This window comes from Corylus avellana, chromosome ca3 (assembly GCF_901000735.1).
Source record: "Corylus avellana chromosome ca3, CavTom2PMs-1.0".
Classification (NCBI taxonomy): domain Eukaryota; kingdom Viridiplantae; phylum Streptophyta; class Magnoliopsida; order Fagales; family Betulaceae; genus Corylus; species Corylus avellana.
Window position 1 is genome coordinate 2,698,533 of NC_081543.1, and position 13,840 is coordinate 2,712,372.

General features: G+C 34.7%; 1 pseudogene; it reads right to left on the reverse strand.

Moving 5' to 3' along the window:
• The window catches only part of LOC132173779 (ABC transporter A family member 7-like), a 12,761-nt pseudogene extending 1,407 nt beyond the window's left edge, over positions 1 to 11,354 (reverse strand).
• Positions 11,355 to 13,840: the final 2,486 nt, after the last annotated feature.

Below are 13,840 nucleotides of genomic sequence, written 5' to 3' on the forward strand. Positions count from 1 at the left end.
TACTAAAATAAAAACAAAAATACAAAATTTTTAAAAAAAAAAAAAATTGAAGGGTATTTTTGTCTTATTAAAAATGTTATAGCGGTAATTTCGTCATTTTGCTATCATTGGGGGGTACATTGTCATTGTTTTAGTAGTTTGGGGGGTAAATTGTCCAAATTGATAGTTTGATAAATAGATTGTCATTGGGGTGATAGTTTGAGGAGGTTAAGTGGACTTTACCCTATTTTTTTAAAAATAAAATGTGCTTCTCACATGCTTTAAGAATACATGTCACTTTATTATACTCATTTGTAGAAATTAGCTACAAATCAGTTCCTAGCTAATAGAGTGAAATTACTTACTAAAATAAAAAATGACATTAAAAGGACAGTATATATATATATATATATATATATTTGCCTTTAAAAATGATACGACTTTGATTACTTTCTATAAAGAATGTATGTGTACAAATATCTAAACAAAGTTCCCCAGGAGAAAAGGAAAATAGAAAAACATATACACGATGAGATGGTAACAACAACATGATCAGATTCAGCTGCATGCCAATCCATAGAGGAAGCCTGCTATCAATACCAATTCTGAGATCCAAGTAACATGAAATTATCGATGAACAAATCGGACGGTCACGACAACACGTTGAATGCCTGCGCCCCACGGGCAACCTTGATGAAAACATCCTCCAATGTGGTGTCAGCCAGACCCCATGCAAATACTATGAACCTGCTTTTTGCATTCTCCACTGCATGGAATACATCAGCAATTCTGATCTCATGTTTAGGCAGCTCAAACTTCTGGGTTCCAGAGAGGAGGTATATCTTGTTAGCATTTGGGGAGAGATGCCTCACCATCTTCTCTACGTCTTCCTCATGATCCGAAGATGTTGTCATTGTAAACACATAAGATCCTCCATATCTACCTATAAGCTATCAAACACCATTGGAATACCCAGTGTTACTGACAAATCATCTACTTCAAATTTGGCTGAAATTGCTAAAAACTAGCTCTCAAGAAAATTTCAACTGTAAGTCAACAAAATGTTATATGAAATTGATTTAGTACAGTGCAAATAGCTTTGGTTTGAAAAAATAAAGACTCACCCCTTTCACCTTCATTCAATTAGAAAAAGATGAATAATGAAGACCTTATGCATTTTGTCAAGAAAAGTAGATATTAATTTTTTCACACAATTTTACTTCCCATTGTTATGCATACAAAACAATATTCAGAAAAACAAACATATGTAGTTGTGTTTCATGTTCCTTTCTTTAGGGGGCTTGCTGCATCCCTATCCTTGTCCCTCGTTAAAACATAGAATTTTGTCCATTTACACAAATCATTGGAAAATACTCCACTAAGAATCGTTTGATGGGAAAAAAAAAAAAAAAAAGCAATTCATAGAGCACGCCTGCAGGGAAGGAGGTGCACAAGATATAACCATGGTGTGCATTTGTTGTTGGGGGATATAAATAAGATGAAGAGTACTTGAAATGGAGCCAACATAATATGGAGGATATAATATTAAAGTTGAGATAACTCTTTAGGATTTCCTACGCACTGCAAGCTGCCATCTACAAAAATTCCTAATCGATCACACAAAACCTCTGCCTCTTCCATGGAATGTGCTGAAAATGCAAAAAACAATTTCTATCAGTAAATTAATGAGGTAAAAAGTGCTGTTATGCTGTTCTCTCATAAGAAAATGTGCAGAATTTAACTAGGATGGGACAATATACACCCAGTATATAATAGGTTACTTCTATCTATAGCACTGCAGTTAAGAGTTTCTGGTGATTCAAATTCTACAAGTACATACACACACACACACACACACAGAGTTCACTGGTGAGAATTATTGCCCGGTCTTGCTTTGCGCGCTTCACAACATTCCATAAATTGTTTCTTGAAGCTGGATCTAAGCCAGTACTGGGCTCATCCATATAAACAACCTTGAAAATTCCAAGAATTAGACCACAAGTAGAAGAACAGAGCTTCCCTATCCTAAACATTTCTCATATGGTGAAGTAGATTGATCAGAGATGAAACTTACTTTGGGATCACCAATCAATGAAATAGCAACACTAAGCCTCCTCTTCATACCTCCACTATATTTCCCAGCTTGTCTATCAGCAACCCCTCCGTTAGGAAGGTTGACACTCCTTAGAGATTCTTCCACTGCCTGCAGCAACAAAATGGCAGTAGAAAATAGGAAGTCAAGAGTTCTGCAAAAAGGGCTACAAAACTTAAGGGTTGCTCATGCTGCTCCTTAATGAACTTTTTAAGGATAATAATCGAAACTACAACTTATAAACTAGTTTCAATGATGATTTATCAAATCAAATATTTATTTCTTGATTTTATAAAAACAAAAAACTACAAGGGCATGCTAAATTTTCTTTGTGAGTTTCAATCGCTCTCAAATGCTAATGAACCCTCTCATGACAATATTGAATCAAACAAGACGTCTACTTACTCGTGTTAAGGCAGAACCTTTGAGGTTCTTCAGTCTTCCATAAAATAGTAAGTGCTCCCTTCCTGTTAGAGTTTCCCAGAGCAGGCTAAAATTGCCAAAGAAAAAATATATTAGGAATTTTACTTTTAAAGAGAGAGAGAGAGAGAGGACAAAAAAGAAAGAGAGTTGCTTTCTTGACGAGGAGAAAACTAGCTTACTCATGTTGTGGGCATACACCCATATTGGTATAGATTCCCTCCATATGAGTCTCTATATCCAGACCGTCAACATATGCTGTTCCAGAGGATGGCTTTGTAAGACTGATCATCTGTTAATGGACACATGTGGACTATTGAATAACTCAGAAATTGCATGAGGAAATGTGTTACTAATATGGCAAGAAATATGCCAAAACATGAAGATTAAATTACCCCCATTTAACAAACCTTCACAGTGAAGGCTGCAAGGATGTCATAGAGAAGTAAAAATAAGGCAAGGGCAACCAATTAAAGATCACTACTCATTTATTAAAATAAGCGACCAAATGACCAAATCACCACTAATCATTTAAACATTTGATGGATAGGATGAAATGAACGGCATGCTTAAAAACAAAAAATTTCAAAGCATTTTCCTATGAAACTTTGATGATCCCACTTATAAGAAAACATGAGACTTTTTGAGAATTGTGTATATAATTTGAAGAGCAAAAGAGCATTTTGTACAGACCATACTAATAAAAGTAGTCTTGCCAGCACCGTTGGGGCCAAGCATACCAAAACACTCCCCTCGAGGCAAGGCAAGAGATAAACCTCTCACTGCAAATTTCGCTGGGTTTCCATCCTTTCCTGGATACACTTTTTTTGAGGTTGTCAACGATGATGGCATGACTCGAGTTTGGTTCGAGTAGCAGCTGGTTGACCTTCTCCCTCTACAGAAACAAAAAAAAAAAAGTGAAAATCATTAATATTGTGTAGTTAAGCCCACACCAATTTGAGAAACATTAAAATCATAACTTGGAAGACATAAGAGAGGTAACCATCTCATAAATTTACCGATAAAGTAGAAAGATATAATCCAACTCACAAGTCCCACCTAGAAAGTTCTCATTTAATCAACACTTTATATGGTAATCTTCCTTTCAATCACAATGATTTAAATCTTGAAGAAAAGACAAGCATCCAATAAAACATGTAACACCTCCCGCTGAGGCCAGCGGATAGACCAGCATTTCAGGCTATGCACTGAGGGCTTATAAATTCCCATCAGAACTATATCAATAAATGAAGACTAAGTGTATAATTTAGGAAAAAAAAATCACCTCTTGACTGACATCGGATTTATCTATCTGAAGAAAAACTTTAGATCCCTGCTGTTGCAAACTAGACGTCCAAAAAGATGGACGTTTCTTTCGAAAGCTTTGCAAGAAAAATAGAGGACTTTTTCCACTTCCTGATGACACAACTTGGCCTATATAATATGCAACAAAAAGAAAAATCACCACCAACCACTCAACAACCATGATAATCAAGACCTCTTTCATCCCATTCATGTTATTACTCAAGTCTCCCCACCGCATTCCATGAGTATCCAAATAGTTTCCTGTAACGGAAGCTTCTGTAAACTCATATAACCCACGATATAGAGAGAAACCAGGATATAACTCCATCACAATGATCCACCCTCCTACAATGAAAAATAAGTTTCACAATGAGTAGACAAGATAGAAAAAAAAAATAGTCACAAGAAAGCATCAAATACTGGCTTTTAAGGTGCTAACAGGCTGACAAATAGATATTACAACCAACATTTGGTCAGTGGCTTACAGGAAACTACTACAATTGTTTGGATGATCATATCCTCCACTCCTTTAGATAAATCTGAGAGAATTATTATAGAAATAATAATTGTGACATGGCAAAAATCCCAGCAATAGATCTTGTTACCTTGCATGCCAAGCTTATCTTCATTACTTGCTCATTTTTTGGGAACAAAAAAAAAGTGGCTCCGTATTTTTATTTTCTTTTTCCTTTTTTATTGGGTAAGAGAAGAAAAATGTGCTTCTCTTCATCTTGACAGAAAAGGTGAAAAGAGCTATCTCCTCAGCTGTGCTCATTTACAAATGGACTACACCATACCAAAAAAACCATCCTAAATTTTCCTCATCTTGGAGTGGCATAGGTTTTAACCAGTTATACCAACTCCACCCAATTCCTATAGTTGTCATTTTATCACATAACTTGTCAGGGTAACAATTAAGAATTTATCCTTTTGGGGTTTAAGTAAAAAGGACTAGGAGGAAAGACCTATTGCAAATCAGCAGGACAATGGCAGTGAAGCCTTTCAAAAAATGTGGCACATATTTAACCTTTTTTTTTTATCATTGAATGTAACAGGGACCATGCTCTGGCAACACATACTTGTGTTGGCCAGTATCACCCTGCCTTGGATTGATTATGCTTTGAGAGGGCAGGGTCAGCATGGAACCCTGCTGAAAAGCTTGTTTGACACCATCCATTTCCCTCAAGTCTAAATAAAATCGACACTGCTTGGGGATGACTAAACAGGCTTTCCTATTTTTGCATAGAATTGAGTTTAGCTTCGTTGAAAAGCCACCCAATCGAAAAATAATCCCATCCAAACATAGTTCTTGTTGAATCTTATAAAAATAAAGTACGTCTGAAAACCCTCATTACCAACATGACAGATAATCGATTTAAAAAATCTACCACTTACTCGGGAACGATGTATTATGAATAAAGAATTGGAAAAGAAAGCCTCCTAAAAGCCCAGTTCCAAAGATGCATACGTAGCCAATAACTGTTATCATAAATATTCAATCGTGACATGCATGTTAGCTCACAATCCTCTACAGAAAAGCAAAATTTCACCCAATATCAAAAATAAAATCAAGTAGCTACGGCCAAACCTGCAGCAGTCTTAATATTTGAAAACATTGCAGCCACAGGAAAGGCCAACGAAATTTGCAAGTTTATAAAGATGAAATAAAACACAAATTGGAGGCTGTAGTCATTCATTGTGAAGAATTTTAAACCTGCAGCAAAGTGAACTGCATTAAAGAACTTGAACCAGGATCAAAACAAGATGTAGTTAACTGGATGTATTAGGTAGATTACCTATGACTGACCCAAATATCACAAAAGATAGCATGTAGATCAAAGATAATAGAAGAAAATAAGCATAAGAAACCATCCAGTAAGGCCCATCACCAAGCCCATGCATTTTCATCATTATTCTCAATTTCTGTTGTTTCTCATAAACCAATGATGTCAAAATGACCTACATCAAAAAGCAGAGTGATTAGCAAAAAGATAACTCATAAGAATAATAAAAATGTATAATATTCCTACTATACAACAATCTTGTTAGATTTTTAGTGTTGACAAAGTCAATGTCAAAACAAGATTTGGTTGTATGTTTTAGTCTATGGTTAAGTTGGTGAAAAAGTTGATCCAAAACATGTTTATTCAAGTTTGTGTATGTTGTCAATATTGACCAGTTGGACTAAAGTGGTCAAAACTTTTGATTCTGAGCTCCGATTATAGCAAACTTAGTGGCGTTGGAAAGCTGACTCAAAATTCTACAACTTTGTATGTCATGAAAATTTTCCAATTCCAATTTTTATTGGGTCAAAACGGGCTGTGAAGTAAACACATAAATTTTGGACAACATGGCTCGATTGCAAACTCGTCCAAACAAGTTTGCAGACGAACTTTCCACAGAATGCCACATCTGAAATCTCTTCTAGACAAGCTGTAGATGATATTTTGGCACAATAGCTCATTTGCAACGGATTTTCAATCTCGTACGAGCGAGCAACAGAAATCTGCATTTTTTTGGTTAACTGACTTTATGATTTTAGGGTTACTTTCTCAAGTCTATTTAAGGACTTTTGGAGCACGGATTTTGGTGGGAAAATGGAGGAAATATTTCAAGAGAAAAAATAGACTTTTCTTCTTGTGCTAAGAGAGAAAGTTTAGGTTTTTATGCTTTCAATTGCTCCTCTCTTAGAGTCTTTGTTGTAAACCACAACCATTTGTCAATAAAAATTGAAGCCTATCGGAGTTCCGGTAAAGGAGATCAAGTAGAAGAATTTTCCAGACATTTTGGGGGCTATTACAGTAGAAGTCAAGTGGGACGCTTGTCTTATGCAAGAGAATCTCAACTTCAAAGGTTTTGTAATTGCGAACTTCTTGTGATCCTTATTCTTCTATAGTGGAATGATTCTCTGAGTTGGCTACCCCATAGTGGTTTTACCTTTGAGGTGCTCAAGGGGTTTCCATTTCGTCACAAAAATCCTTGTGTTGATTTTGTGGTGATTATTATTTTGTGGTTTGGCATTATTTCACTGCTGCAGAATTTTTATTCTTTAAATTGCTCCATATTTGAGTTTGGTTATGGTTGTTAATTTTTAAATTCTGCATTTTATTGTGAACACCTATTCAACCCCCCTTCTAGGTGTTAGTGGAGTCTTAACTATTATTTTTCAAATCTGATATTATACATAATCATTGAACTTGGCTATCGGAACACTTAAAAATTCAGCTAGCAATCATTTTCCCCCAAATGGATTAACACAATTGCGGCCATCACACACCTCTGATCCTAGGGTACAAGGAAGTCATACAATTAAACCATAATAGAGGTATGTCTACAATACAAAGAAGTTGATATAGAAGTCAACCTTCAAGAAAATTATGACACATTTAAGAAATGAAACTTAAATGAATCTTGTGTTCCCAACAAACTAAAGAATTGACTGACCAAACTCGAGCCATGTCATTTGAAGAGAGTTGGAGACATCACCCATTTGTAAACATTTTTTATTGCATACATCAAGTTTTTCTTTCTGCAAACAAAGATAAATTGTACTTTCATTTCACTTCTTCTAAGCTTTTTAATGTGAAAATTAATTAGGCATCTCTAACATGCCATGATTAGAAAGTCCAAATAATGGTTTAATACTCAACAAAAAAGACATCACAAAAGTTTCTTAAAATTTCTTAAGCATTTGTCAGATCATGAGGAATTATGATTAGTTGAAAAAAAAAATTATATAGCTATTTGTAAATGTTTACTCATGCAACCAAACAGATTATCAACTGGGAAATAGGTGTCATAATTTTTACAAAATTTGCAACAATCCTAAGACAAATGAAGAACATTTGACATACTTACAGGGAATAGTTGTAGAACGACCCATGTAAAGAAGAGTGTACCAAGAAGAGAGGACAAATCCAGCCTGATTTTTGTTTCAGGTTTGGGCATTTCTTTGAGAAACTCAAATATCATTTTTGTACCAGGCCCTTGCGAAAACTGAAGGTAGGCATTGGATGCCTGTAAATGTATGGATTGTAAATGTTCAGTGGTTGTCATAGTTTGTCATTTGATGCAGCTAACTTACAAGTTACCAACAAAGTCACTTGATGCAGATAAGTAGATAAATGTACAACATTCAAAATCCTGAAAGGCATGGAAAAGTATTTGAACACATCTCCCCACACACACACACCAAAAAAAAAAAAAGCTTATTGATGCTGAAAATAAACATATCTTAACTTTTAATTAACCCCCATCTTTTATGGGATTACATAAACCAAGATCCAAGATACATCAGGTAATGGACATATTTAAGAATGGAACAGAAAACTCCCTAACAAAGGCGTCAAACAATCATGAAACTACCATTATACTTCATTTTGAAGCCCAATTGTAATGGCAGTGATGCCCTTAGGGCCAATCTTCAGATGATATTACCAAACAAACTCCAGAAAAGAGCCAAAATAAGCCACTCAAATGGTTCAAGAAAGCCAGACATCCAAGTAGGCTTGGCAGCCCATTCGGTGGACAATATATGGTATGTCTTAGCATGAACCCAGTCAAGAGTGCAGCTCAAAAACAATTGGCTGAAAACAGCCCAAAACAACTATTGCAAACAAGATAGTTCCCATTTGGAGATACATTTGGATACACGTTCCCTTATAGGAGTTATCTCTGACAGGAAGATGACTACCTCCCCCTAATTGTAAAAAGGTGAGACATATTCCATTTGTTACTAAAAAAGCATGCAATTAGTCAACTATAGGGAAATCCATAATTGAACTCAAAAAGGAGCTCCCATTTTTTGCCTTGTCAATGTTCCTACACTTCTGAATGCTAAGCAAAAGCTACCTTCTTAAACTAAGTGTTTACTCAAAGATGCTAACAGCATGAGAACCGTTACTTCTCATTGCATCAGAGGACCAATATGATACGTCACCTTGAAATGGCACCCGAGCAAAGTTTTCATTTAATAGCCAACCTAGATGGAACAAAATATGTAATCTCCCTTTGGATAATGAGATAGGAGACTGGGTTTGGCAAGCAGAAGTCTAGGATGGATGCCCATTAAGCAGTCAATCTTTTTATCCCCTTGATTTGTAACTAACAAGGAGGCCATTCTTTAGTATCTGCAGATTTTATTGTTCAACAACCATTCACACAAGATACAAATGTGAAATGCCATGCACAAAGTTTCTACAAGTAAAGCCAAGCATGTGAAAAATCAATATGTATATAGTTACTCGTATGAAAGGAGGAAAACCCAAACAAGTTTACACGTTTTATGTATTTACCAGATTCACCGAACGTGGAACGCGTGCCAATGCAATTGGTGTTCAGCCTGTGTCATTCTTATAGGTTGAATTGTACCATATGTTCACATTAAAACTGTTCCCATTTGAGTTTAAGAAATCATAAGCTGTGAAAAAATAAAGCCATAAGTATTGTTCCCTACATGATACTCTACTGCAACCACATCAAAATATTCAGTCAAAGATGTCAAGTAGACCAACCTGCAATGATTTCATTAATCTTCCTCTCCAAATTACCTTTTCGGTAACCTTTATATAGCTCATCATTAATCTCAGAAGAACTATTGCGCCACAAATGTAAACCTTGGATGCAACTGACCACTAGATTCAAGGAAAAAATGAATGACTAAAAGTTATCTTCGATTACAATATCAATTAAAGTGCTAAAGAATAAAAGGAGATGCAGACTTTGTACACGGAAGTATACAGAGGTAAGCCCAAATTCATTTTGCCTATTCCCATCATAAGTAACAGTTTCTATCTTTGATGACGAGCATGACAAACTACAATGGTTTCCAAGAAGGAATGTATGATAATTATCTATTTCCATCACAGATTGCCTTTTTTTTTTTGATAAATAACAAAGCTTGAATCAAGGAAGGTTGTTTGCTAACTTGAATGAAATAAAGATATTAAACTTCTATATGTGCACACATACACACAAGTGCCACACAATCTTGTTTCTCCATTGTATTCATGCCCCATATGCTCAAGAATTAATGTGTCAGCAAGAACTTTCAATAAAGAACGTGCACCTTAGATTTTCTGGAGAGAAACAAGAATTTATTGAGGAATTAAAAATGCAAGGGGATGTATACCTTCTTGCAAAAGCTCAGTGGATGATATTGATAGCCGAACAGAAACAGAAAATGTAGAGTTTGATGAGCACTGGCTTTGCACATTATAGATGGGTTCACCCGAAACAAAAACAGGACCAAGAAAATTGTCTGTATGAGGATATGAAGCCGAGCCCTGAAACATTTTGAAAGCGACAATTAACAGCATACCTGGAAACAATTACCAAGAAAAAGAAAGCAACACAATAATACTAGATGACAATCTTGCTCATAACGAAGCCGGTGAAAAGCAAAGAAGACTAGTGAAACAGCTTACCGAAACATTAGTGGCTATATTGTCAACTATGTCAGAGGCATTCAGAGTGAAAGAACTCGTGATCATATTTCCAGCCAAAACTAAATATATGAAGATTAAGGTCAATACAAACAAAATATTGATAACCCCAGTAATGAGAAAACCAAAATTAAAATGTTAACACACAGAAGAGAGAGAGAGAGATACTTTCTCCAAGAGACTGATTATTCCCAGTGAAAAGGAAAGTTACTGGACAGGACCCTGAACTTCTGCATGACTCATTTGGCAAGTCTGTAAATGGAATAAAATCAGTTCTCACGGCACGATATTCAGGAGCTGGAATTTGTAACAGAGGAGGCCATTCTGGAGGGTTATGAATAGAACAAGTTCCTGCTTGGTCCAAATCTGAGTATTCAAACCCACAAACTTTCTCACATTGTCCATCTCCCCTTGTATCAATACAAGCACAGCCACAAGTATTTGAAGCCTTATCCAATTGACTATTGACAAATTCTTGAAGGAAAACAAGCAATAAACAAAGGATTAAAGGGAAAGCGATGAGCCGAATATTTGCCTTCATATTTCGTCTCTGCAAAAAAGAAAATTTTGAAAGTGATAACAAAAATATTATCACTAAGAAAATGTTCTCAATATGAAGCTGTTTAGTGTAAACTATAAAAGCCCACTGAGAAGCACACAAACATATGGACAGTTGAGCTGTTGTTGCTTTCTAATAATAAATATAACCAAAATAAATAAGTTAAACAAATCGAAGCCCATGCATTTTAGAAACCCAATAAAAAAAAAATCGGTTAAGAAATAAGCAAGCCGATTTATTCAATAAAATACTTCCATTTGAAAGACAACCATCAAAGGGAACAATATATCCACCAAAATAAACCGATATCCATGTAATCAAAATAGAACCCACAAAGCAAAACAACCAAAAGATAATTAACAAACGAGATAGAAAGAGAGAAACAAGCATAGAATCACCACCCAGAATTATCAACCATTTTCATCTCTCTCCAGAAACTTAGAACTACTCCCAGAACTCGGAGAAAGAAGAGGGATACCTGGTAGATGACGTTCTTTCTGAGCAGAGCATTAGCCTGGGTCCAGAAGCTGGCAGGACCAGGTGATGGGTCCGCCATTGAAGCCGAAGCAAAGAACTTTCACGCTACAGAGAAATTCGACCGTTACAAACTTCCCTCTCTTGTAACGGAAATTCAAAATCCCCGCCAAAGATTGATTATAAGCTCTTTAAGATTTTATTTTATTTTTATTTTTAAGTGAAGATCTTCGAGATTGTTGGTTTTTTTTTCTTTCTCTTTCTCTCTGCACGTGAACTTTGAGCGTTTAAACTCTCCGAAATTTGAAGCGTATATATATGCGTTTCGTCGCACAGAGTGACACAGGAAACCACCGGGTTTAATCCTAAATGACCAAGTCATCCCCAGTCTTTGAATTATTTGCAGAAATGGTTTTGGATTCGGCTCTACCCTTTTTTAAAAAAAAATAAATAAATAAATAAAATTACAACAGTCAATCAGAAAGGAGTATGGCTATACCAGAGTTGTATAAAAGTTGAGTTTGTAGCATTGTTCATTGTAAATAAGGAAAATGCTTAGGCATACATAAAAGCATCAAAACAAAATCACGTGGTAGTTCACGTCTCATCAAAATGCGATAAGTATCATATGAACTGCCACGTGAAAATCTACATTTTAGTGATTGATGTATGTTGATTTCTACATTATTTTATAAGGAATTTGTAGTAAAAATTACTATAGCCCTAGCAACACTCATGATGTTAACACGTGAAATAAAATATTAGATTTTACAACAAAAAATATAAAAATATGTGGTCAGATTATTACCTGTCATAATAGAGTAAATCAACGAATATGGTCTGTCTATTGGTCTAAGATGACTCAATGTCGTAACAGCGAAGATTCGCATTTAAGATAAACTACTGCTAATCACTCATGCTGAGCAAGTACAATACTTTCTATAAAATTTAGACTATCCTCTATCCACACTAGATAGGTTTAAGAATTGGTGAAGAGCTACCTGATCATGCAAAATCAATGATAATGATTGATGATTGATGACTATTACCATGGCAAAAAACCACATAATTACCTGAAAATTACTCCTTATTAATTATCACATCATATATTGCAAATATTTAAATGCTCAAAATCCGGTATATTTGGAAAAGATTCACAAAAAGGCTGTCATCCATGAATAGAGCATCAAAGTCTAATTATGTAAATTATAATTGTCATCATCTCATATAATCTATTGTTTTAGTCGATATAAGCATAAACTGATGCGACGATGACCTTTTTTTTTTTAAAAAAAAAAAAAAACACATAGGATTTTTGTTTTATCTTTTGATAATAGCGTTAAAGGAGAATTATGTCTTAAAATGGTAGATCAATTGGCTGGTACTGCGCCTTATGAAGCAGATAAGCAAAAGTTCATAGTTTGAATCATTCTTCTCCCCACTTGTGCAAAATGGTAAAAATAAAAACTAAAAAAACAATCAAAATTGTATTTTAAAAATCATGTTTTCATTAATTACATTTTGAAATCATCAAATCAAACCACGTGTTTTGAAACCATTAAACCAAACAAACATTAATCTTGACAACAAGTCTATTTTTTTTTTTAAGAAAAAAAAAGAAAAGAAAAACTTATAAAAAAATAATTAATTTTATAGTGTAATTGCATGATAATTGAAACTTGTGTAGAAATGTGAAAATGAAGTTTTTTCTTAATTGCGTATTAACATAACATATAATCTTGGCTTTTGACAGCTTATTCGGCTAGAAAAAGACTTCAATAATAAAATTCACTCTTTGGTAATCACAACCGGACTTTCTTACCAAAAGATTAAACGGGATCGGCTTATTAGAGGCTTAAGACGACAAATTTAAGTAGGATTTCTTTTTTATATTTAAATATTATTTTAATGGGCGAAGTTAGCCAATATGATCGTTAAGTTATTGGTGAAATTATGATTTTAATAACCACGTCACGTGTGTAATTAATGTGACTTTCTATTTTTTTTATTTGTTTTCCTCTAAAGTCTTAAAATCTTAGAATTTAATTTTTTTTATACATTTTTAGCGTAATTGGGGCCTTAATTAAAAAGCACCGACTAACTTTTTTGTCATAATATTACATTCATTTAGTGCATTTAAGAGGATAAACTTATCCAAAAAATTTACCCAAAAACAAAAGACAATATTACCCTCTAAATACACTAAATTGATACAGAGAATCCGTTTCCATTACTTTTTTACCATAATTGAAGCCTTAATTAAAGAATATCAACCAACTTTTCTGGCATAATTAAGGCTTAATTTAAAAAATAAAAAATAAAATAAAATGAAACTTAATTATACTATATTTATTTCGAGCTTTATTTCATTGGGGGGCGTTAGCCGTTAGGATATTGCCCGGGCCCCGGCGTTTAAAGAACGAAGCCAGTGTCATACCTCGTAATTCCCTTGAAAACCAGCCCCAATTCCCCCACTACCAACCTTCCACAAAACCGCGCCTTTTCAAAGATCCTCTTCTTGGCTACCCAGTCTGCATAAAATCCCAACCTTTACAGCCTCTTAACATT